The sequence below is a fragment of the Hyla sarda genome, chromosome 5 (genome assembly GCF_029499605.1).
Source record: "Hyla sarda isolate aHylSar1 chromosome 5, aHylSar1.hap1, whole genome shotgun sequence".
Lineage (NCBI taxonomy): Eukaryota > Metazoa > Chordata > Amphibia > Anura > Hylidae > Hyla > Hyla sarda.
Window position 1 is genome coordinate 127,626,246 of NC_079193.1, and position 24,930 is coordinate 127,651,175.

Sequence of the window (24,930 nt, forward strand, 5' to 3'; positions counted from 1 at the left end):
TATTTCCCACAAAGAGCTGTGATTGGCTGGAACCATCTGACCAATCACAGCTATCTGCGGAAAATATGAACATGTGTATATATATACGGCAGTGCAGGGGACCATGAATATGTGTAAATATATATACGGCAGTGCAGGGGACCATAGAACAGGATAGAAAAGGGGCGATCTGTCAATTAGAACAGGTACTACTACTCCCATCATGGAACAGTGTGTTCCATGCTGGGAGTAGTAGTACTACCTAAAAAATTGGAAAAAAAATTTGAAAAGCACACACACACACACACTACATTTTTATTATTGTCGGCTACATTTTTAGTGCTTTACCCGCCCACATAAATTGATCCTTGTTTTAAAAATGTATAAAAATTTCGAAATAAAAAAGATAAATTTCGTTTGATGCAATTTTTTCCATCACTACTGTATCTTTTTTATTATTATTTTTTAATGGTACCCTACAAAATTTTAATAAAAAAGGTATCTCCATCACTTTTTTGGATCGCTAAAGTCCAAAAAAGAATAAAAATCGCCTGCAAAAGCGCAAAATTTAAAACCAACATGGCGTTTTTCTTGGCGTTTTTGCTCTCCCATAGACTTAAATGGGAGGAAAATGCCACGATTTCAGGGCAAAAGATGCCAAACTAGGTTTTGTCGGGCGTTTTAAAAATCCAGCCTCTGAGCCCGAAATTGTTGAAAAACGCCAAAAGGATTTAGAAAACACCAAACTGAAAAACGCCAAGTGAATCTGGCATTTTGCAGTTTACTATTGGCTTGCAGCTAACATCTGGGCGCAGCGTTTTTTCGCTGAAATATTGCCTTTTTTTACTGCGTTTTTGCAAAAAAAAACCTCAGTGGAATTCTATTCTATTCTATTGTGATCCATAGGTGCAGGTCCTCCACTCCAACGTAGGTGCACAACTGCACTTGGGGTTGGGCACCTTGTATTGACCTTGGATCACATCAATTTCTGTGATTGTTCAGTGGAATTCTAGCCTAAGGCGAAGTTTCCACTTGGTTCTTTTTCTGGCAGTTTTTGGAAAACTGCCAGTGCAGTTTTTGAGCCAAAGCCAGAAGTGTATTCAAAAAGAATAGGACATAAGAATAGGACATAAAAAGGAAGGACTTACACTTCTCCTCCCTTATGGATCCACTTCTGACTTTGGCTCAAAAACTGCAGTGGCAGTTTTCCAAAAACTTCCACAGAGTAAAAACCAAGTGGAAACTTAGCCTTAGGGAGGAGAAGTGTAAGTCCTTCCTTTAAATGTCCTATTCCTTTTGAATACACTTCTGGCTTTGGCTCAAAAACTACCATGACAGCTATCCAATAACTGCCAGAAAAAAAAACAAGTGGAAACTTAGCCTCAGGGGGAGATGGCTGGTCAGGGTAATGGAGACATTGCGCCTACACCTCACAGCCACATGAGCCCTGTGGGGGCTGAACTGGAGGAGGATGATGAGGGGCAAAGTGGAGCACAGTTTAGGTTTAATGAGATGGGCGTTTTTTCTAGTCATCTGACAGGAGAGGAGGAGCATGATGAACGAGAGATGCTAGAGGGTTATGAGGAAGGCGAGACAGAGGACCCAGACACACCATGGAAGTATGCAGTGGAGATGGAGGCGGGGAGTACCTCCGAGTCACTTGCATAAATGGCACGATACATGCTCACTTGCTTGCGTAGTGACAGCCAAATTGTAACCATTCAGCAGCAAGATGACTTCTGGGTCTCCACCTTATTGGACCCTCGCAAAATGGGGGCCTTTTTTTTACACCCACTGAGAGGGAGGACAAACTGACCTACTACAGAGAGATCCTATGTAGTCAGTTGGCTGATGCCTATCGGTGCCATCCTCCATCCACTAGCAGGTCTTACTTGGGGGGCCCTCTACGCTCACCTTCCACTGCCATGGCTGCTGGGGAGGAGTGGGGTGGCAGGAGCAGCACCAGCTCCATCAGCAGCAGCCTGAGTCGTCGCTGATGAGTAGCTTTCTTCACCTGCATAGTGAAGCAACTAATCAGCAGCAGGTAGACATGGAGCAGGACCTGAACCAGCATACCTTGACATGACCATGCCAACACACCTTGAAGATCCGCTGGACTTCTGGGCAGCCAAACTTGATTTGTGGCCACAACTAGCAGAGATAGCCCAGGAAAAGCTGTCCTACCCAGCCAGTAGTGTGTCATCAGAGAAGGTGTTTAGTGCGGCTGGGGCCATAGTCACCCCAAGAAAAACTCGTCTGTCCATGAAAAATGTGGAGAGGCTGACCTATGTGAAGATGAATTAGGCATGGATCAGCCAGGATTTCCACCCACCAATGCCAGATGCATCAGAGTAGATTGACCATGGTGCTACACCAACACTTCACAAATATGGATAGTGCCAAACAGACTTAAGGCACTGCTCCACAGTAACAAACATTCCAGCCACCTTCATCACCGGGTACTGGTATTGCCACCCACCGCACCACTCTGTCACCAGGTAACTTTCAGGACTCCTGATGCTGCCACCTCCAGGCTGTTTCATTCAGCCACTCTTTTGTCTCCTTATGCTTCTGCCAACTCCAGGCTGTGCCATTCAGCCACTATATGGTCTCCTCATGCTTCGGCTAATTCCAGGCTGTACCAATTAGACAATATATGGGCTCCTTATGCTTTCCCCACCTCAAGGCTGTGTCATTCAGCCAATATATTGTTTTCTGATGTTGCTGTGACTGTCTTGGATATTAAAAATGTTTATGTTAGCACTAGAAACATACATGCTCAATTGAGATTTCAACCTTGATCTTTTAATGTTAGGGGTTGTGAAGCCCTCTTATGTACGCATCCTGCTGCCTGCTCCAGGCTGGGCATTTCAGCAACTGTATGGTTTAGTGATGTTGCTGGGCCTGAGCCTAACATTTTTTGAGGTTAGCATTAGCTAACATATATCTTGTATACAGATTTCAACATTAACATTTTAATGTTACGGGTTGTGAATCCCTCTTGTAAACTCATGCTGATGCCTGCTCCAGGCTGTGTGTTTCAGCAACTATATGGTTTAGTGATGCTGCTGGGCCTGTGCCTAAAATATTTTGAGGTTAGCATTAGCTAACATATATCTTGTATACAGATTTCAACATTAACATTTTAATGTTAGGGGTTGTGAATCCCTCTTGTAAACTCATGCTGATGCCACCTCTAGGCTCTGTCATTGTGCTTCCATGTGACATGTGACTCCTTGTTAGATTTGGCCCTTTGTACCCACACACCGGGGCCTGGGACACTAAAACTTGGGAGTTAGAAGTTCAATTTCAAAATCCTTAAATTTAAATTTCAAAATCTTAAATTTATATAAATAAATCATACATTTCAATGGTCTCCTCATGCTTCTGCCAACTCCCAGCTGTGCCATTTGACACCATATGGTCTCCTCATGCATCAGCCACCTAGAGTTTGTGCCATTCAGCCACTATATGGTCTCTTCTCATGCTTTAGCCAACTCCAGGCTGTGCCATTCAGCCACTATATGGTCTCCTCCTACTGATGCCACCTCCAGGCTCTGTCATTGTGCTTCCATGTAACATGAGACTCCTTGTTAGATTTGGCCCTTTGTACCCACACATCGGGGCCCGGAATACTAGAACTTGGGAGTTAAAAGTTCAATTTCAAAATCCTTAAAGGAGATGTCCCACGGAGAAAAATTGTACAGGTTTAGGTGCATAAATGAAAGTTATATAAGTTTGTAAATCACTTACATCACCCATCCTGCATGGAAAGTATGTTTTCAGCGATTCTTTTATCAGTCAGGAAGCTCATCAGTTACGGTTTCTGGTGACTTTCGACCCCCCATTCACCTCCGTTATACTGGGGGCTGTGACGCAACACATTCCCACAATACCCCACGCAGCCTTCAGTTCAGCTGCCCGCCCCGTGCACGGCCTCTGCCCGCCCCATCTCATAAATAATCATTTACCCCCCTCCCCTCCTACGTGGTTGGCTGAGCAGCTATGAATATGTAATAGCTGCTTCAGCCAATTAGAGCAGCCCCTGCGCACACTTTCACTTTCATTCTTATCCCACGGCAGGTGAGAGCAGGAACTGGCAGTGTTCTGCCCTGCCTCAGTCAAAAAAAAACCTGTAATCACCCTCATTTGTGCCCTGTATTTGTCCCCCTGCACTCTCCCCTGTCCAGTTTAGCTCTGTGTCCTCCCGGCAGCACTATATTACCGAGGACTCAGCGCTGATCGGAACAAGAATACAGACTTCTATAGCCCACTCCCCTGCATCTGGGCTATAGAAGTATATGTCCCTGCTTTCATCAGCGCTGAAGCAGCGGTCATATAGTGCTACAGGTCAGGAGAGGGCATGAGATATATATCTTTTCTAAAGAGTTGAAAATAAATCGTGTATGCAGCTTGTAGAACCATTTTTTTGCAAACCAGTGTGCCTTCAGCGGTCCGGGCATGCTGGGAGTTGTAGTTTTGCAACAGCTGGAGGCACCCTGGTTAGGCACCCTGTGTAAAAACACAGTTCTAGGCTATATAAAGCATTGTTCTCTGCTTCTATTCCAGTGTTTTCAAATCAGGGTGCCTCCTGCTGTTGCAAAACTACAACTCTCAGCTTGCCCGTATAGCCTTCAGCTGTCCGGGCATGCTGGGAGTTGTAGTTTTGCAACAGCTGGGGGCACCCTGGTTGGGAAACACTGTTCTAGGCTATATAAAGCATTTTCCCCTAGGCCAGTGTTTCCCAACCAGTGTGCCTCCTGCTGTTGCAAAACTACAACTCCCAGCATGCACAGACAGCCTTCAGCTGTCCGGGCATGCTGGGAGTTGTAGTTTTGCAACAGCTGGGGGCATCCTTGTTAGGAAAAACACTGTTCTAGGCTATATAAAGCATTGTTCTCTGCTTCTATTCCAGTGTTTTCAAATCAGGGTGCTTCCTGCTGTTTCAAAACTACAACTCCCAGCTTACCCGTATAGCCTTCAGCTGTCCGGGCATGCTAGGAGATGTAGTTTTGCAACAGCTGGGGGCATCCTGGTTGGGAAACACTGTTCTAGGCTATATAAAGCATTTTCCGATGCTTCTAGGCCAGTGTTCCCCAACCTGTGTGCCTCCTGCTGTTGCAAAACTACAACTCCCAGCATGCACAGACAGACTTCAGCTGTCCGGGCATGCTGGGAGTTGTAGTTTTGCAACAGCTGGGGGCATCCTGGTTAGGAAAAACACTGTTCTAGGCTATATAAAGCATTTTCCCCCTAGGCCAGTGTTTCCCAACCAGTGTGCCTCCTGCTGTTGCAAAACTACAACTCCCAGCATGCACAGACAGCCTTCAGCTGTCCGGGCATGCTGGGAGTTGTAGTTTTGCAACAGCTGGGGGCATCCTTGTTAGGAAAAACACTGTTCTAGGCTATATAAAGCATTGTTATCTGCTTCTATTCCAGTGTTTTCAAATCAGGGTGCTTCCTGCTGTTTCAAAACTCCCAGCTTACCCGTATAGCCTTCAGCTGTCCGGGCATGCTAGGAGATGTAGTTTTGCAACAGCTGGGGGCATCCTGGTTGGGAAACACTGTTCTAGGCTATATAAAGCATTTTCCGATGCTTCTAGGCCAGTGTTCCCCAACCTGTGTGCCTCCTGCTGTTGCAAAACTACAACTCCCAGCATGCACAGACAGACTTGAGCTGTCCGGGCATGCTGGGAGTTGTAGTTTTGCAACAGCTGGGGGCATCCTGGTTAGGAAAAACACTGTTCTAGGCTATATAAAGCATTTTCCCCCTAGGCCAGTGTTTCCCAACCAGTGTGCCTCCTGCTGTTGCAAAACTACAACTCCCAGCATGCACAGACAGCCTTCAGCTGTCCGGGCATGCTGGGAGTTGTAGTTTTGCAACAGCTGGGGGCATCCTTGTTAGGAAAAACACAGTTCTAGGCTATATAAAGCATTGTTCTCTGCTTCTATTCCAGTGTTTTCAAATCAGGGTGCTTCCTGCTGTTGCAAAACTACAACTCCCAGCTTGCCCGTATAGCCTTCAGCTGTCCGGGCATGCTGGGAGATGTAGTTTTGCAACAGCTGGGGGCATCCTGGTTGGGAAACACTGTTCTAGGCTATATAAAGCATTTTCTGATGCTTCTAGGCCAGTGTTCCCCAACCAGTGTGCCTCCTGCTGTTGCAAAACTACAACTCCCAGCATGCACAGACAGACTTGAGCTGTCCGGGCATGCTGGGAGTTGTAGTTTTGCAACAGCTGGGGGCATCCTGGTTAGGAAAAACACTGTTCTAGGCTATATAAAGCATTTTCCCCCTAGGCCAGTGTTCCCCAACCAGTGTGCCTCCTGCTGTTGCAAAACTACAACTCCCTGCATGCACAGACAGCCTTTGGCTGTCCGGGCATGCTGGGAGTTGTAGTTTTGCAACAGCTGGAGGCACACTGGTTGGGAAACCCTGGCATATTTGGAGGGTGCAAAAGAGAAATGTTGTATCATTCTTACTGTAATTAAAAAATAAGACATCCCCTAAAAATAAGCCATAGTGGTAGACGTGTTTTATTGAAAGTAAAAAATAGGGACCCCCTACTCATCTGCCCCAGGTACCTCAGGGATGTCACCATGTCATGCAGCGGTGGCGTCCTTATATGCCAGTGTTCTCCAACCAGTGTTCCTCCAGCTGTTGAAAAACTACAACTCCCAGCGGTGCCGGACAGCCTTTGGCTGTCCGGGCATGCTGGGAGTTGTAGTTTTGCAACAGCTGGAGGCACACTGGTTGGGAAACCCTGGCATATTTGGAGGGTGCAAAATAGAAATGTTGTATCATTCTTACTGTAATTAACCCCTTAAGGACGCAGGACGTAAATGTATGTCCTGGTGAGGTGGTACTTAACGCACCAGGACGTACATTTACGTCCTAAGCATAACCGCGGGCATCGGAGCGATGCCCGTGTCATGCGCGGCTGATCCCGGCTGCTGATCGCAGCCAGGGACCCGCCGGCAATGGCCGACGCCCGCGATCTCGCGGGCGTCCGCCATTAACCCCTCAGGTGCCGGGATCAATACAGATCCCGGCATCTGCGGCAGTTCGCGATTTAAATGAACGATCGGATCGCCCGCAGCGCTGCTGCGGGGATCCGATCATTCATAACGCCGCACGGAGGTCCCCTCACCTTCCTCCGTGCGGCTCCCGGCATCTCCTGCTCTGGTCTGTGATCGAGCAGACCAGAGCAGGAGATGACCGATAATACTGATCTGTTCTATGTCCTATACATAGAACAGATCAGTATTAGCAATCATGGTATTGCTATGAATAGTCCCCTATGGGGACTATTCAAGTGTAAAAAAAAATGTAAAAAAATGTAAAAGTAACAGTAAAAAAAAAATTTTTACCCCCAAAAAGCGTAAAAAACATTTTTTATAGACATATTTGGTATCGCCGCGTGCGTAAATGTCCGAACTATAAAAATTAAATGTTAATGATCCCGTACGGTGAACGGCGTGAACGAAAAAAAAAAAATTCAAAAATTCCTACTTTTTTAATACATTTTATAAAAAAAAAAATTATAAAAAATGTATTAAAAGTTTTTTATATACAAATGTGGTATCAAAAAAAATTACAGATCATGGCGCAAAAAATGAGCCCCCATACCGCCGCTTATACGGAAAAATAAAAAAGTTAGAGGTCATCAAAATAAAGGGATTATAAACGTACTAATTTGGTTAAAAAGTTTGTGATTTTTTTTAAGCGCAACAATAATATAAAAGTATGTAATAATGGGTATCATTTTAATCGTATTGACCCTCAGAATAAAGAACACATGTCATTTTTACCATAAATTGTACGACGTGAAAACAAAACCTTCCAAAATCAGCAAAATTGCGTTTTTCGTTTTAATTTCCCCACAAAAATTGTGTTTTTTGGTTGCGCCATACATTTTATGATATAATGAGTGATGTCATTACAAAGGACAACTGGTCGCGCAAAAAACAAGCCCTCATACTAGTCTGTGGATGAAAATATAAAAGAGTTATGATTTTCAGAAGGCGAGGAGGAAAAAATGAAAACGTAAAAATTAAATTGTCTGAGTCCTTAAGGCCAAAATGGTCTGAGTCCTTAAGGGGTTAAAAAATAAGACATCCCCTCAAAATAAGCCATAGTGGTAGACGTGTTTTATTGAAAGTAATGAATAGGGACCCCCCTACTCATCTGCCCCAGGTACCTCAGGGATGTCACCATGTCATGCAGCGGTGGCATCCTTATATGCCCGTGTTTTTTCCAAACCAGTGTGCCTCCAGCTGTTGCAATACTACAACTCCCAGCATGCCCGGACAGCTGAAGGCTGTCCGGGCATGCTGGGAGTTGTAGTTTTGCAACAGCTGGAGGCACACTGATTGGGAAACACTGGAATATAAGGAGGGTGCAAAAGAGAAATGAATATATATAAACACACACATGCACATACAGACATACACATGTACAAATGTATGTATGTGTATAATATATATATATATATATATATATATATATATATATATCTATATATATATATATAGATATATATATATAGATATACACAAACATACATGGGTTAATATATATTTGTTTTCTTTGTATTGCATGTTTCACTTGTGCACATTGATTTACCATGATGAGGCTTTCTTCCTCCTACACTAGTGATGAAAGCTAGATAAGCAAACTGCTTACATAGCTGGATCACTAGCCGGGGAACACGTGCATTAGTGGGGATTGGATGAGACAGGCTGCCACCTGTGCTGGGGAAGCTAGGGGGATAGCAGAACGGGGGAGGGTGGGGAAGAAGAGAAATGTGTGGGTGTTATTGCATTAATGAGGGGGTGGAGAAGTAAGGCAGTGTAGGCTGGGCTGGAGCCCTGCTAGTAAACGAAAGGCACTGTGGGAACCCATGTGCAGACCGGAAGACAGAGGGGTACATGAAGCAGGAAGTAACGGAGTTTCAGCTGGGATTTTGGGCGAACGGAATGGGCAATTTGGACGGGGACCAGGTCATTATGAAGGTAAGAACATGTACTTTAATATGAGCTTTTTTTGTTTTTTAAATTGGGGCATGGGATTTCTTCTTTAATTTAAATTTCAAAATCTTAAATTTAAATTAAAAAAATCATACATTTCAATGGTCTCCTCATGCTTCAGCCAACTCCTAGCTATCCCAAAATCTTCATTTTAAATTTAAAACACTCTTCTGTTTTTTCTTTGGAATTGTGAAGCCCAGGTGTGTACTCATGCTTCAGACAACTCCAGGCTGTGTCATTCAGGCAATATATGGTTTACTGATACTGCTGCTGGTCCTGGGTCTGGGAATAAAATCTTTTTATGGTAGCGCTAGCTACCCAAAATCTTCGGTTAAAATTTCAGAATTGCTCTTTTAATCCTAGGGATTGTGAAGGCCTAGTGTCTACTCCTGCTGCTGCCAACTCCTGGCTGTGCCATTCAGCCACTATATGGTCTCCTCATGCTTCAGCCACCTTCAGGCTGTACCATTCAGACACTATATGGCAGTGATGGCAAACCTTTTTGAGCCCGAGGGCCCAAACCGTAATGCATGCCAACTTTTTTCCCCTCAAAGTACTAGCACAGCAATTAAATCAGAATACTGATGTGTGTGGGGTGATGTATGTTTGAGGGGTGCTGTGTGTGTTTGTGGGGTGCTGTGTGTGTTTGTGGGGTGCTGTGTGTTTGTGGGGTGCTGTGTGTTTGTGGGGTGCTGTGTGTTTGTGGGGTGCTGTGTGTTTTTGAGGGGTGCTGTGTGTTTTTGAGGGGTGCTGTGTGTGGGAGGTGCAGTGTGTGTGTGTGTGAGGTGCTGTGTGTGGAGGTGCTGTGTGTGTGTTTGAGGGATGCTGTGTGTGTGTGTGGTGCTGTATGTGGGGGTGCTGTGTGTGTATGTTTGAGGGGTGCTGTGTGTGTGTGTGAGGTGCAGTGTGTGGGGGTGCTGTGTGTGTTTGAGGGGTGCTGTGTGTGGGGGTGCTGTGTGTGTGTGAGGTGCAGTGTGTGGGGGTGCTGTGTGTGTGTTTGAGGGGTGCTGTGTTTGGGGGTGCTATGTGCGTGTGTTTGAGGGGTGCTGTGTGTGAGGGGCTATGTGTGGGGGAGCTGTGTGTGTGTGTGAGGTGCTGTCTGTGTGGGGGTGCTGTGTGTGTGTGTTTGAGGGGTGCTGTGTGTGTGAGGGGCTGTGTGTGGGGGTGCTGTGTGTGTGTGGGGGTGCTGTGTGTGGGGGTGCTGTGTGTGGGGGTGCTGTGTGTGTGTGTGAGGGGCTGTGTGTGTCTGAGGGGTGCTGTGTGTTTGAGGGGTACTGTGTGTCTAAAGGTGCTGTGTGTGGGGGTGCTGTGTGTGAGGTGCTGTTTGTGGGGGTGCTGTGTGTGTGTTTGAGGGGTGCTGTGTGTGTGAGGTGCTGTGTGTGTCTGAGGGGTGCTGTGTGTTTGAGGGGTACTGTGTGTCTAAAGGTGATGTGTGTGGGGGTGCTGTGTGTGGGGGTGCTGTGTGTGAGGTGCTGTTTGTGGGGGTGCTGTGTGTGTGTTTGAGGGGTGCTGTGTGTGAGGTGATGTGTGTTCGAGGGGTGCTGTGTGTGTGTGTGTTTGAGGGGTGTTGTGTGTGTTTGAGGCGTGCTATGGGTGCTGTGTGGGGGATGGGGTACATAATACAAAATACATACATAATACATAAAAAAATGTTATTTCAGCTACCGGGTTGGATGCTAGGTCGGTGCTGTAGTAGTTTTTAGTATATTTGCTGGTAGAAGAGCACGGACTGCAGAGAGTGGGCTGTGTCCCGTGTATCAGAACAAAGGAAAAATAAAAGTTGCCTCTTTCAAGGTGCTTGTAGTTTTAAAACATCAAACCTTTAATCTGTATGCATTAAAAACAGAAAAAGGTGGACATCAATCCTAAAAGAGAAGCGAAAATCCAACACATTTTGAGCTAAATGTAGTTTAGCTCGAAACGCACTGGTGTTTCACTTTTCTTTTATGATGTCCATCTTTTTCTATTTTTAATGCATACAGATTAAAGGTTTGATGTTTTAATACTACATGCACTGTTATCCTTGGAAGAGCTGGAGGCAACTTTCTTTCATCTTTTGTTCTGATTCATAATACATATATACATACGTCATACATACATACACACATTACATATATATATATATACACACACACACACACATCATACATAATGCATAAATACATACTATATGCATACATACAAACATCATACATATATAGTACATGCATACATCATACATATATAATACATACATCCTACATACATATGCACATCATACATAATACATACACAAAGCCATAATATATACATATACACATCATACATAAATACATCATACATACACACATCCTACATACATACATCTATATATATATATATATATATATATATATATATGTATAGACTGACGAACAGGGAACCTTTTAAAATTGCTTTTATTATTAAAATTATTTTGAACACTTGTCGGGTGTATATATTTCTGTAGATCGCACCTTAGCTGCCTTCTTCTAGCCTTCAACACAAATACTTTAACCCCTTAAGGACCAAGCATTTTTCTGTTTTTACACTTTCGTTTTTTCCTCCTCACCTTTTAAAAATCATAACCCTTTCAATTTTGCACCTAAAAATCCATATGAGGGCTTATTTTTTGCGCCACCAATTCTACTTTGGAATGACATGAGTCATTTTACACAAACATTTATGGCGAAACGGAAAAAAAATCATTGTGCGACAAAATTGAAGAAAAAACACCATTTTGTAAATTTTGGGGGCTTCTGTTTCTAGGCAGTACATTTTTCGGTAAAAATTACACTTTATCTTTATTCTGTAGGTCCATACGATTAAAATGATACCCTACTTATATAGGTTTGATTTTGTCGCACTTCTGGAAAAAATCATAACTACATGCAGGAAAATTTATACATTTAAAATTGTCCTTTTCTGACCCCTATAACTTTTTTATTTTTCCACGTTCAGGGCAGTTTGAGGGCTCATTTTTTGCGCCGTGATCTGAAGTTTTAATTGGTACCATTTTTATTTTGATTGGACTTTTTGATCGCTTTTTATTCCTTTTTTATGGTATGAAAAGTGACCAAAAATACGCTATTTTGGACTTTGGAATTTTTTTGCGTGTACGCCATTGACCGTGCGGTTTAATTAATGATATATTTTTCTAGTTCAGACATTTACGCATGCGACGATACTACATATGTTTATTTTTATTATGGTTACATATTTTTAATATGGAATTTGGGAAAAGGGGGGTGATTTAAACTTTTAATAAAGAAGGGGTTAATGTGTGTGTTTTTAAACTTTTTTTAAACTTTTTTTTTTTACACTTTTAGTCCCCTTAGGGGACTTTTTGGAGGAATCATTTGATTCCTCATACAGATGAATGGGATTGAATAAATCCCATTCATCTGTGTGCTCTGCGCTCGATTGATAAAGCCTGGTCCTGCCAGGCTTTATCATTCAGAGAGCCGGAGCCGACACAGGAGGAGAGGTAAGCCCTCAGGCTACCTCAGCAGTGGATCGCTCCCCCGCGATCGCGCTGCGGGGGAGCGATCCACCCCACTGGACCACCAGGGACTTAATACAGGCACCTTTAGACGCCGCTGTCAACTTTGACAGCGGCGATCTAAAGGGTTAATAGCCGGCCGCAGCGATCGCCGCATGTCGGCTATTAACGCCGGCCCCCAGCTACAGGAATCAGCTGGGGGCTGGCCGGTATGACACGGGCTCGAGTCGGGAGCCCGCGTCATACCCCGGTAACGGCCATTGGACGAGTATAGACGTCCATGGTCGTTATCGGGTTAAAGAGACATGTATCTTGCTTCTGTCTTCTATTGTATAATGTCAGGCAGTGTTCAAACTGTGCGTATATCGTGCATTTTATTGCTGTGCACAGATTAGTTGCAAAGTGGCTATGTGCAAATTGTCTTCTTAACTGGGCAATCAGTTGTATCCATCAGTGTGGTGCTTTTTGGTGAGTATGTTACATACACTGTCCTCATTCACTCAATAGCATTGAAATGTTATTGCACTGTCCACAGTCTATTATTGCACTATGAATTATTGCACATGCCACTTAGGTTTTTTTTATTCCTTTAGGAGATAAGGTGCGTCTTTTTCATCCTTGGAGCTTGGGTATGCGTATTAAGCCGATCCTATGCCGATCCTACGCGTTTCCTCTATGCGATTCTTCAGGGACCTTGTTACGGCTTTTCAAATCTTGGCTTGCATCCTTTTGTGTTAGCGGCTCCTTTCATATGTGCGGCTCTGATGCCGGCCGTACTCTATTTGATTTTCCCGCCGTGCTTTATATCCAATAACTCCTCCTTCGCTCCGCCTATTACTCTGGTCCGCCAATCTCCAGCTTGCGCATAGAACCTGCGCTCTCTATTGCCGTGGCTGGACTCTCACAGGTATGGCTGGGAGGGGAGTGTCTTCTATACTCAGGTGTGCTGTTCAGCCCTCGTTCTGAGCTCTGGATAGTCAGTGGACAGGTAGCTTTTCTTGCGTTCCAGCTGTATTTTAACTCTTTTATTGCTAGGTTGTGTGTTCTTATCTTTCCGTTGCTTGTATTATTTATTTTTCATAGATCCTGTTGTATTATTTATTTATAGATGTTATGTTGACAACTGTTATATTTTGTTTTTTTGTTGTTTTGTTGATATTTTTGTACACAGCTATTAGTTGTATTATTTGATGAAACACGCGTAGGATATAAAGTCATTTAAGCCCTCCGGTTTTACCGCTTCCAAGGTGAAGGTCCAGAAGGCTTCTCTTTGAAGAAGCATGTTATCCCAGTCACCTCCTCTATTTGGTGAGGGTACAACTTCGATGATCTGTGCCTGTAGACCTTGTACATCACTTTGGTGATGGGAGGCAAAATGGTTTGCTACCGGGGTGTCTCGCATGTGCACTATATCCCCTACATGTTCTTGTAGTCTACGTCTGAAGTTTCTAAATGTTTTGCCCACATAATTTAGTGGACACGTGCATGTTAGGAGGTAAATCACCCCCTTTGTTTGCAATTGGCAAAGTGTTTGATCTGATATTCCTTTTTTGTTACTGCACTACTAAATTTACTTCCTTTTTTAATATATCGGCACATTGTACATTTACCACATTGGAATGTTCCGTTTGGTTTTGTTGTAAGCCATCCCTCTCTGGAGGTTCTTTCAAAATTGCTATGGACCAGTTTGTCCTTTAAATTACATCCTCTTTTGTATGTGATTTGAGGTTCACTAGGAATCAGTTCTTTTAAAGTATCATCTAACCTTAATATGCCCCAATATTTGCTGAGGATTTGTTTTATCTCTCTAGCTTTGTCATCGTATACCCCTATTATTCTGGATATTTCTTTTCCTTCTTTACTATCTTTTTTCTTTGGGGTCAGAAGTGAGGACCTATTTGCTTTTAGTGCTCTATGATAAGCTGTTTTTATTATTTTGTTGGGGTATCCCCTATTCCTGAGTCTGGTGCGAAGCTCACCTGCTTTACTTATAAATTCATCCAGAGTGGAACAATTTCTCCTAATACGGAGGTACTGGCCCGTTGGGATTCCCTGCTTCAGTGGGCGCGGGTGGCAACTGTCCCACCGAAGCAGGGAATTTGTGGCTGTTTCTTTACGGAACACAGTAGTTTGTACATTTCTGTCTTCTGTAACCCAAATTTTTTGATCTAGGAATACCATACTTTCAGAACTAATGGAACTCGTGAACCTAAGTCCTAACTGATTAATATTGAGCTCCCTCACAAAGGTCTCAAATTTTTCTTTGGTGGACGACCAAATGATCAGGATGTCGTCAATGAATCTAAGCCACAATATTATGTGGCTAGTCCATGACGACATCCTGTCACTAAAGACCACTCGGTCCTCCCACCAGCCGAGGTACAGGTTTGCGTAACTGGGGGCGCAGGGGCTCCCCATCGCTGTACCTCGGCTTTGGTGGAAGGACTCTCCTTCAAATTGAAAATAATTTTTTGTTAGAACGAATTTTAATAGTGCCATTACCAATTTGTTGTGAGGGATATATTGATTCCCCCTTGATTTGAGGAAGGACTCCACTGCCTCCAGCCCCTTATCATGGGGGATGGAGGAGTACAGAGCCTCAACATCCAGGGTGGCTAACAACACCCCCTCTTCTAATTTTACATCCTCAAATCTTTTTAATACGTCGGTTGTGTCGCGGACATATGAAGGCAACGCGTACACAAACGGGCGTAATACGTTGTCCACATACTGGCTAGCACCTTCTGTTATGTTCCCAATTCCCGATACTATGGGTCTCCCCCGTAACGGGGGGTACTCCTTATGGATTTTAGGGACTGAATAAAAACACGCAGTTTTTGGTGTGATCGGTTTGATGTAATAAAATTCTACTTTGCTCAGGAGGTTTAAACTTCGCCCCTCTTCCAGAATGCACATAAGATCTCCTAAAAATTCTCTAGTTGGATCTATTTTAAGTTTTTTGTAGCAGTCTTTATTATTTATGATTTCAAGACACATCTTCTTATATTCCTCCCTGGTCATCAAGACAATGTTTCCTCCTTTGTAAGAGGGTTTGATGACCAGGGAGGAATCATCTGCTAATGTTTTTAATGCTTGCCTCTCGGCCCAGGTGAGGTTTTGATCTTTAATTGTTTTCTGCTCTAACATTTTTAATTCTTTTGTAACCAATCCTACAAATATATCAATATTAGAATAGTCTCCTACTGGGGGTGTTTTTTTACTTTTTTTATTTAATTGTGTAAATGGGCCTTCCCCTTCTACTCCCTCACTGTTCTCCCCAGAGAGACTGTCCAGGTCCCTAAAGAGTGACATGTCTTCCTGATCAATTCCTAAGTCATGCCCTAATCTCATATCTTTTATATGGAAGTATTTACACCATTTGAGCTTTCTGGCATAAAGACTTACATCTCTGGCCCATGAAAATGAACTAAACTTGACTGTGGGCACATATGACAGTCCTCTTGCCAGGAGGTTCATCTCTGCTGGACTCAGTATTTTTGGGGTTAAATTGATAATTTGTAATTCAGCTTCATTAATTTGAGTAGATTGTGTTTCTTGTATTTTTAGGGTGCACTCCTGAGCAGGTAATTGTTCATGCTCGGGGTTTTCTCTAAAAAACCTCCCCTTCTTCTGGAGCCCCTGGGTCTGCCTCTTCCTGATCCCCTGCCCCTGTTGTTCCCTCTGTAATTATAATTGTAGTTGTGATATCCTCCCGTCTTCTCAGATTCACTTTCTTCACACTCCGATGAGGATATATCTGTTTCCTGAGATGCTACTTGTGTCTGTTTTAGAATGTCATATTCCTGCTTGTTTTTAAAGTCCTGTAAATCTCTTTTAAATTGTAAATGTTTCCTTTCTTTCAAAAAAGCCACAAATTTAGAGATAGTTTCTTCCAATATCTGCTCTTTTTTTTGGGAAGGTTGGATCTGTTTTAAATGTATTGATCTGTTCTATGGCTTTATTGAGGTTAATCGTTACAGTCTCTAGTTGGATCCTCTCCTCTTCTAGCAGGATCTGCATTAATTTTAATGAGCTCTCTGTTGCTTCCTTTTCCCACCGTTCTTTCACATGGGGAGTCTGAATTCTTGGTGAGGGTACTAGGGGAATCCAGAGGCCCCTTGGGACTATTTTATGTTGTAAATAATTTTCCAAACTGTAAATTTCCCAGTTAGATCTCACATGGTCTTTATACAGCTTAGTTAAATTTTTAAAGGCAGATTTTATTGAGATGGTCTGGCTGCAAAAACTGCCTTCTTTTTCTGAGAACACGTCTTGTATATCTTCTAGCCACCTTTTGTTGTCCACTTTACCAGATAATAGTTTGGCCATACCCTTATTGCAAAAAAAGGGGGGGGGGGGGGTTTATAATATCACTGATCGGTTAGCCCGTTATTTTAAGTTTGGAGGTCTCCCAGGTTTTAATATAGACTGACGGACAGGGAACCTTTTAAAATTGCTTTTATTATTAAAATTATTTTGAACACTTGTCGGGTGTATATATTTCTGTAGATCGCACCTTAGCTGCCTTCTTCTAGCCTTCAACACAAATACTTTAAAGAGACATGTATCTTGCTTCTGTCTTCTATTGTATAATGTCAGGCAGTGTTCAAACTGTGCGTATATCGTGCGTTTTATTGCTGTGCACAGATTAGTTGCAAAGTGGCTATGTGCAAATTGTCTTCTTAACTGGGCAATCAGTTGTATCCATCAGTGTGGTGCTTTTTGGTGAGTATGTTACATACACTGTCCTCATTCACTCATAGCATTGAAATGTTATTGCACTGTCCACAGTCTATTATTGCACTATGAATTATTGCACATGCCACTTAGCTTTTTTTCTTCCTTTAGGAGATAAGGTGCGTCTTTTTCATCCTTGGAGCTTGGGTATGCGTATTAAGCCGATCCTATGCCGATCCTACGCGTTTCCTCTATGCGATTCTTCAGGGACCTTGTTACGGCTTTTCAAATCTTGGCTTGCATCCTTTTGTGTAAGCGGATCCTTTCATATGTGCGGCTCTGATGCCGGCCGTACTCTATTTGATTTTCCCGCCGTGCTTTATATCCAATAACTCCTCCTTCGCTCCGCTATATATATATATATATATATATATATATATATATATGTACTGTATGTTATGTATGTAGGATGTATATGTATGATGTATTTATGTATGATGTGCAAATGTATATATTATGTATGTATTATATATGTATGATGTTTGTCTCTATGCATTATGTATATATATTTATACATATATATATATATATACATACATACATACATACATACATAAAGCATAAATACAAACATCATACATATACATACATAATATACACATGCACACATCATAAATACATCATACATCCATAATACATACATAATACACACACAATACATACATAGTACACACAATACATATTACACACACCATACATACATAATACACTCCATACATACATAATACACACCATACATACATAATACACACCATACATACATCCCACCCCTCTCCCGTCCTCGGTCACCTTACCCCCAGTCTGTGCACTTTTCTCACCTGAGGCAGCCATGTTGGGGTCAGAGGCCGGGCGCGTGCACTCCCATCTGCTGCAAACTTTGCACCATCGCCAACTTCTTCCTCACGCAGAGGAATGGACACCTGACGCCAGGAGTTGCGACCAGGATCATCCCAGGAGGTGGAAGCAGACGTGCGCACCTGCGGGGCAGCCCCTGCGCCTGCCGATAGCGCAGCAGTGTGCGTGGCCGGTGAAGGGGGGGAGGAGCGGCCTGGAGGAAGGGGGGATAGAGTGGCCGGAGGACTGGGGGGGATAGAGCAGCCGGAGGACTGGGGAGATAGAGCGGCCGGAGGGGATAGAGCGGCCGGAGGACTGGGGGGGATAGAGCGGCCGGAGGGGATAGAGCGGCCGGAGGACTTGGGGGATAGAGCGGCCGGAGCCGCAAGTTAAAAAAAAAAATGCAATTTTAGACATTCCGCCAAGACAGATGGCCGGCTAACCGGTGTGCCCTGAAAGGCATCCATGGTGAACTATGGCCGTGTGCCCACAGACGGGGCTCGGCGTGCAACCTTTGGCACGTGTGCCATAGGTTCGCCATCACTGCTATATGGGCTCCTTATGCTTTCCCCACCTCCAGGCTGTGTCATTCAACCCATATATTGTTTTCTGATGCTGCTGGGACTGGGATATTAACTCCAAATATGTTATGGTAGCACTAGCTAACATAAATGCTTAATAGAGATTTCAACATATCTTTCAATGTAAGGGGTTATGAAATCCTCTTGGGTATTACTGAGGCCTGCTCCTGACTGTGTGTTTCAGGACCTACTTGGCTTACTGATGCTTCTGGCCTTGGGCCTCAAATTTTGGGATGTTTAGCACTAGCTAAATACATGCTTAAGAGAAATTTCAACATTGATCTTTCAATGTAAGGGGTGCACTGCTGATGCCTGCGTCTGACTGCTCCTATGTCTTTCAGGAATTACTTGGCTTACTGATGCTTCTGGCCTTGAGCCTTAAATTTTAGGATGGTAGCACTAGATAACATGCATCTTCAATAGAAATTTCAACATTCACCTTTTAATGTTAGGGGTTGTAATTTTTTCAAGACTGAGGCCCTTTGGCCATTTATATGTATACACCTTAATAAAATGGGAATGGTTGGTGATATTAACTTCCTGTTTGTGGCAAATTAGTATATGTGAGGGGGGAAACTTTTCAAGATGGGTGGTGACCATGGCGGCCATTTTGAAGTCGGTCATTTTGAATCCAACTTTTGTTTTTTCAATAGGAAGAGGGTCATGTGACACATCAATCTTATTGAGAATTTTACAAGAAAAACAATGATGTTTTTGGTTTTCACGTAACTTTATTCTTTCATGAGTTATTTTCAAGTTTCTGACCACTTATAAAATGTGTTCAATGTGCTGCCCATTGTGTAGGATTGTCAATGCTACCCTCTTCTCCCACTCTTCACACACTGATAGCAACACCGCAGGAGAAATGCTAGCACAGGCTTCCAGTATCCGTAGTTTCAGGTGCTGCAGAATGGGCAAAACAAAAATTGGAACAGGACCCTCAGTTTACGCAGAAGATTTTGTTCAGTGATGAGGCAAACTTTTATGTGAATGGTGAAGTTAAACAAAACCACCGCTATTGGTCTGACACGAACCCACATTGGATAGATCCCTCCAAGACTGTTGGAACACAAAAATTGATGGTATGGTGTGGTATATGGGGTACAAAGATAGTGGGACCATTCTTCATCAATGGAAACCTCAAGGCCATTGGATAGGCAAAATTGCTACATGATGATGTGTTTCCCTCTTCATGCACTGAAGCTGGCACGTTCCCTGAGTTTTTCCAGCAAGATGGTGCACCACCACATTATGAGTGTCAGGTCCGAGCATTCCTAGATGAGCAGTTTCCTGGGAAGTGGATTGGTCATCGTGGGCCAGTTGAATGGCCCCCAAGGTCTCCCTATCTGACCCCCTTAGACTTTTATCTTTGGGGTCATCTGAAGGCAATTGTCTATGCTGTGAAGATACGAGATGTGCAGCACCTGAAACTACAGATACTGGAAAAATGTGCTAGCTTTTCTCCTGCAGTGTTGCTATCAGTGTGTGAAGTGAGCGGGAGAAGAGGGTTACATTGACAATCCAACACAATGGGCAGCACATTGAACACATTTTATAAGTAACATGGTAACATAGTGGTCAGAAACTTGTAAATAACTCAGGAAAGAATTAAAGAACTCAAAGAAAGAAGAAACAAGCACATCATTATTTTTCTTGTGAAATTCCAAATAAGTTTGAATTGTCACATGACCCTCTTCCTATTGAAAAAACAAAAATTGGATTCAAAATGGCCGACTTCAAAATGGCCGCCATGGTCACCACCCATCTTGAAAAGTTTCCCCCCTCACATATACTAATGTGCCACAAACAGGAAGTTAATATAACCAACCATTCCCATTTTATTAAGGTGTATTCACATAAATGGCCCACCTTGTACATTATATTACCTGTGGAATTGGAGCAATAGCAATGAACCATAACTGATTAACCTCTTCAAGACGTGGGGCGTTTGCATACGCCCTGCATCCCGAGTCCTTAAGGTCGTAGGGCGTATGCTAGCCGGTTTGGGACGGGACTGGGATGCCTGCTGGAATCATTCAGCAGGCATCCCGGCACATCGCAGAGTCCTGAGACCCCCCCCCCATGTCGGCGATTGCAGAAAATCGCATGTCAGCCCCGATCATCCTGAGGGATAGGAGCGAGGTCGCAGTGCTGCGACCTCCTCCTATCCCCTGCCATTGGTCAGAACTGAATTCTGACCAATGGCAGTGCAGGACAGTGGGTGAAGATGGAGGCCGGTACCTGGAGGAGAAGATGCGTGGGGACCACCGATCGTCGCAGGAGACAGCGGAGATCATGGCGCAGGTAGGGAAGCGACGGTGGGATGGGGGGAGGAAGGGGGCAGTAAGCGATATTTACTGCTGCCATTCCTAGTGGGTGTCAAACTGCAACTCCCAGCATGCCTGGGCAGTCTGGGCATGCTGGGAGTTGTAGTTTTGCAACATCTGGCGGGTCACAGTTTGGAGACCACTGTTACAGTGGTGCCCAAACAGTAGCCCTCCAGATGTTGCCAAACTACAACTCTCAGCATGCCTAGACTGCCCAGGCATGCTGGGAGTTGTAGTTCTGTAACATCTGTCCCTTCAGATTTTCATGACATTTTTGAAAATTGCTGCTCTACTTTGAAGCCCTCTAATTTTTTCAAAAAGTCAAAATATGTCCATTTTATGATGCCAATATAAAGTGGACATATTTATGGACATTTATCAACGTGTTTAGTCAGGTTTTCTTTACTATAATTGTCGCAAAATTGTCGCAACTGCGACTACACGATTTTTCGTGCAACATTTTGACTGGAAAGCGAGAAAATCAAGTTTTCAAAAAATTTACTACGTAGTAATAATTTTAAAATGGACTACGGGTAGTCAGGTATTTATTAACTGCGACAGTCGCAACTGCACAAAAAAAAAGTCTCAACAGGGTTAAAAATTGACTAAATTTACTCCAGCTCAAACATGGAGCAGAAAAAGCTACTACCAAAGTAAAAAAGGAAAAATTGCTTACGTGAAAGAAAATTATCAACAGGCTGAAACCAGTTGTTAAATAAGTCACACATAAGCAAAAAAAAAAAGTAAGGAAAAAATTACAAAAAAAAAAGAATACATAAGCAAACATTGATAAATGTCCCTCATTGTATTTGTGAATAAAAATAAAATTTATTTTGAATATCCATTTTCCTTACAAGCAGAGAGCTTCAAAGTTAGAAAAATGCTAAATGTTCAAAATTTTCATGAAATTTTGGGATTTTTCACCAAAAAAGGATGCAAGTAACAACGAAAATTTACCACCAAAATAAAGTAGAATGTGTCACGAAAAAACAATCTCAGAATCAGAATATTCGGTAAAAGCGTTTTAGAGTTATTAATGCGTAAAGTGACGGTGGTCAGAATTGCGAAAAGGGGCTCAGTCCATAAGGTGAAAAAGGGCTACATCCTTAAGGGGTTAAATGAAACATTCATACTTTCATAATCAGGGGGGCAGTGAGAGGCAGGGGTTGGAACAGGTGGTATCTCGCCTGGCGGAGGACCGTAATGTAAAAATGTAATTTTCACATCAAATTACATTAAATATGACATAAAAGATCTCTTTATCCTCTTCAATTTTGACACCTTATGGTCTCCCTGCTGCCACATAGACACTCTGCAGCAGTGATTCTAATGGCAATGCCTGAAATCTGCATGTCATAATGAATAACAGTATGATATCACTCTCTATGCGTGTTACAGCAAGGCAAAGTGTTCTACACCCCTATTGGGGCTCTCTGTAGGCCAGAAATAGCTGTTTTTAATACAGTTTTTCCACAAATTTATTCGACCCGAAACTAACTTTTCAAAAAAAAAAAATTTGCCATAATCAATGGGTAGTGGTATATAGGTGCAAAACGAGAATATTTAATCTCATTTGTCCCCACAGCTTAATTGTTTAGTCCACACTCTAACTTGTCAGGGCTTCTTGTCAGTGCAGACCATGGTCACATGTTACCACTGCCATGGACCGCACCAAATAGGCGAAGAGTTATGTGCCGACAGCACAATGACAGGCCACTGTAAAGGACCCTCACGGTCCAAAAAATCATTCAAGCCACTCAAACATACCGGGACCAAATCATTAAAGAATAAAAATATTAGTTGGCCCATTGGCCAACTCCAACCGCCTCAATAATACAAAATTGGTTCCACCAAGTACCGTCAGGCATCATCCAACACAGGAGCAAAAACATTTTTTTAAATTATGAATATTACTTTATTAAAAAATTAAAGAATTTACAACTATTGTATCCGATCAGTGATCAAATTCTCCAAATGTATCTAAAATAAAACAGAAGAGAAATAACAATTAGTAGTTTCCAAAAATTGTACACAAATACCAATACCAACATGTCAGAATCCAGATAAAATTTCAGGAGTATAGCCACATTATATCCCACAACGTTAGAGTCAAAATCCAGACTCTTATTGTATTATAACTCTATGTGGTGTCTTAAACTCCACATTCAGCTCATTTGGCTTCAAGCTCCTAAGTTTAAAGAGATCAAGCTAACAGTAATTCTATATTTTTTTTTGTTTCGCCTGTCTGTCCCCACCTCTCTTTAAATGTGGGACGTGGTCCACAACTATAAACTTAAATCAAGTTTATTTTTCTGAATGCTATACCTGTGTTGATTTAAACATGTCTTTAGGTTCCATGTGGTCTCCCCCACATAGGGGAGACCACATGAGCAACAAAGAGCGTAAATGGCATAAGAGGTGTTACCACGTAAGATAATATTTTATTGGAAATGATTGATGTGTCAAGGGATGAACAAAGGATTGCTCCTTCCACATCAGTGAGCAGTTCACACACGACCGACAAAGGGAAACTACCTTTATTTGCCAGGGTCAGATATCTCTGTGTACCACCAGTGTTACAAGAGATGTCCTCTTTAACAAGCTTGTCTTTTAAATTCTCCGCACGTCTATAAGACATAAAGGGAGGAGATACAAAATTTGGTATGTTATAACAGTTCTTTACTATATGCCAATGTTTCCTAATTATCTGACCAATTGATTCAGAACCATCATTATATGTTGTCATAAATGCTATACGATCTATATTCCTATTCCTGTCTCTCCTAACTATAGCTAAATCACTATGCCTCACTCTATGTTGATGTCTCCTCACCAATTCTCTTGGGTACCCTCTTTTCAAAAAACTCTCAGCCATCTACTCAAGAACAGCTTCAAGTTTATCATCAGTGTCTGTTATCCTCCTTGCCCTCAGCATTTGGCTGTATGGCAAGGAGTTAACCATAGAACTAGGATGACAACTATTGAACTTCAACAACATGTTGCAATCTGTCTCTTTAGTACAAAGATCCGTAGTAAGTTTACCGTCAGAAATAGTTACTGCCACATCCAGAAAATTAACTGTCTCTGTAGAATATGTAAAGATAATATCAGGATCCATATTCTTAAAAAAATTCTGAAAATCCAATAACTCAGACACATCTCCCTGCCAAATGAGAAAGACGTCATCTATTTATCTCCACCACCCCAGGACGTGCCTGAAGTGGTGGGACACATTGATGTACGTCTCCTCTAAATTTGACACAAAAATATTTGCATAAGTGTGCACTATGTTGCTGCCCATTGCGGTGCCCCGTTTTTGTATTTAAAATTTATCATTAAATGTAAAATAATTCCAGAAAAAAATCGAACCTGCCCACCTTGCTTCTGACTGCCACCAAGCTATTAATGCCGGCAAACTGGCATCAATCGAATCCTCCCTCAATACACACATGGTTTGCGAAAGTTGATTACATTTGTCCTGTGGTTGCGACCGCCAATACGTTGGCCGTACCACACAAACGGTGCGCTCCAGGATGAACAAACACAGATGGAACATAAAACATGTTTTTTTGTTGCATAGTTTGTCCCGACACTTTACTCTTCATCATCAAAAAAACACTGAAACTTTGAAATTAATTATTCTAGAAACTATCCCCATTCATTTACCTAACAGAATACAAAGATTAAATAATCGTGAATCCTTCTGGATTCACAAACTACATACTTTGCACCCTCAAGGTTTTAATGAATGTATCGATACAGTTAAATAATTTGATAATTTTGGGTTTTTAAAAATTCCCCATTTTTTCTTATGGATTAATCTCCAAAATATTATACCTTGATCTATCTTTTTCTTCGTTCCTTCTGTGCTGTTCACCCTGGAGCGCCCCACTGTGTATTTATTATTCCTTATGTTGTATTATCTAAGTTCCGTTTGTTTTTTC

The 24,930-nt window shown here is 42.6% G+C and overlaps 1 protein-coding gene across 4 annotated transcripts in view; it reads right to left on the reverse strand.

The window, feature by feature from the left end:
* UPP1 (uridine phosphorylase 1) overlaps positions 1-24,930 on the reverse strand; it is a 113,209-nt gene that overhangs the window by 48,135 nt on the left and 40,144 nt on the right. The window contains exon 1 of one of the 4 annotated variants that reach the window (XM_056520257.1): positions 3,733-3,887. The exons of the other annotated variants lie outside the window; for them this stretch is intronic. The gene's annotated coding sequence lies outside the window, so the exon portion shown is untranslated. Of the gene's footprint in view, positions 1-3,732; positions 3,888-24,930 lie in introns of those variants that run through there. 4 annotated transcript variants of the gene reach the window in all.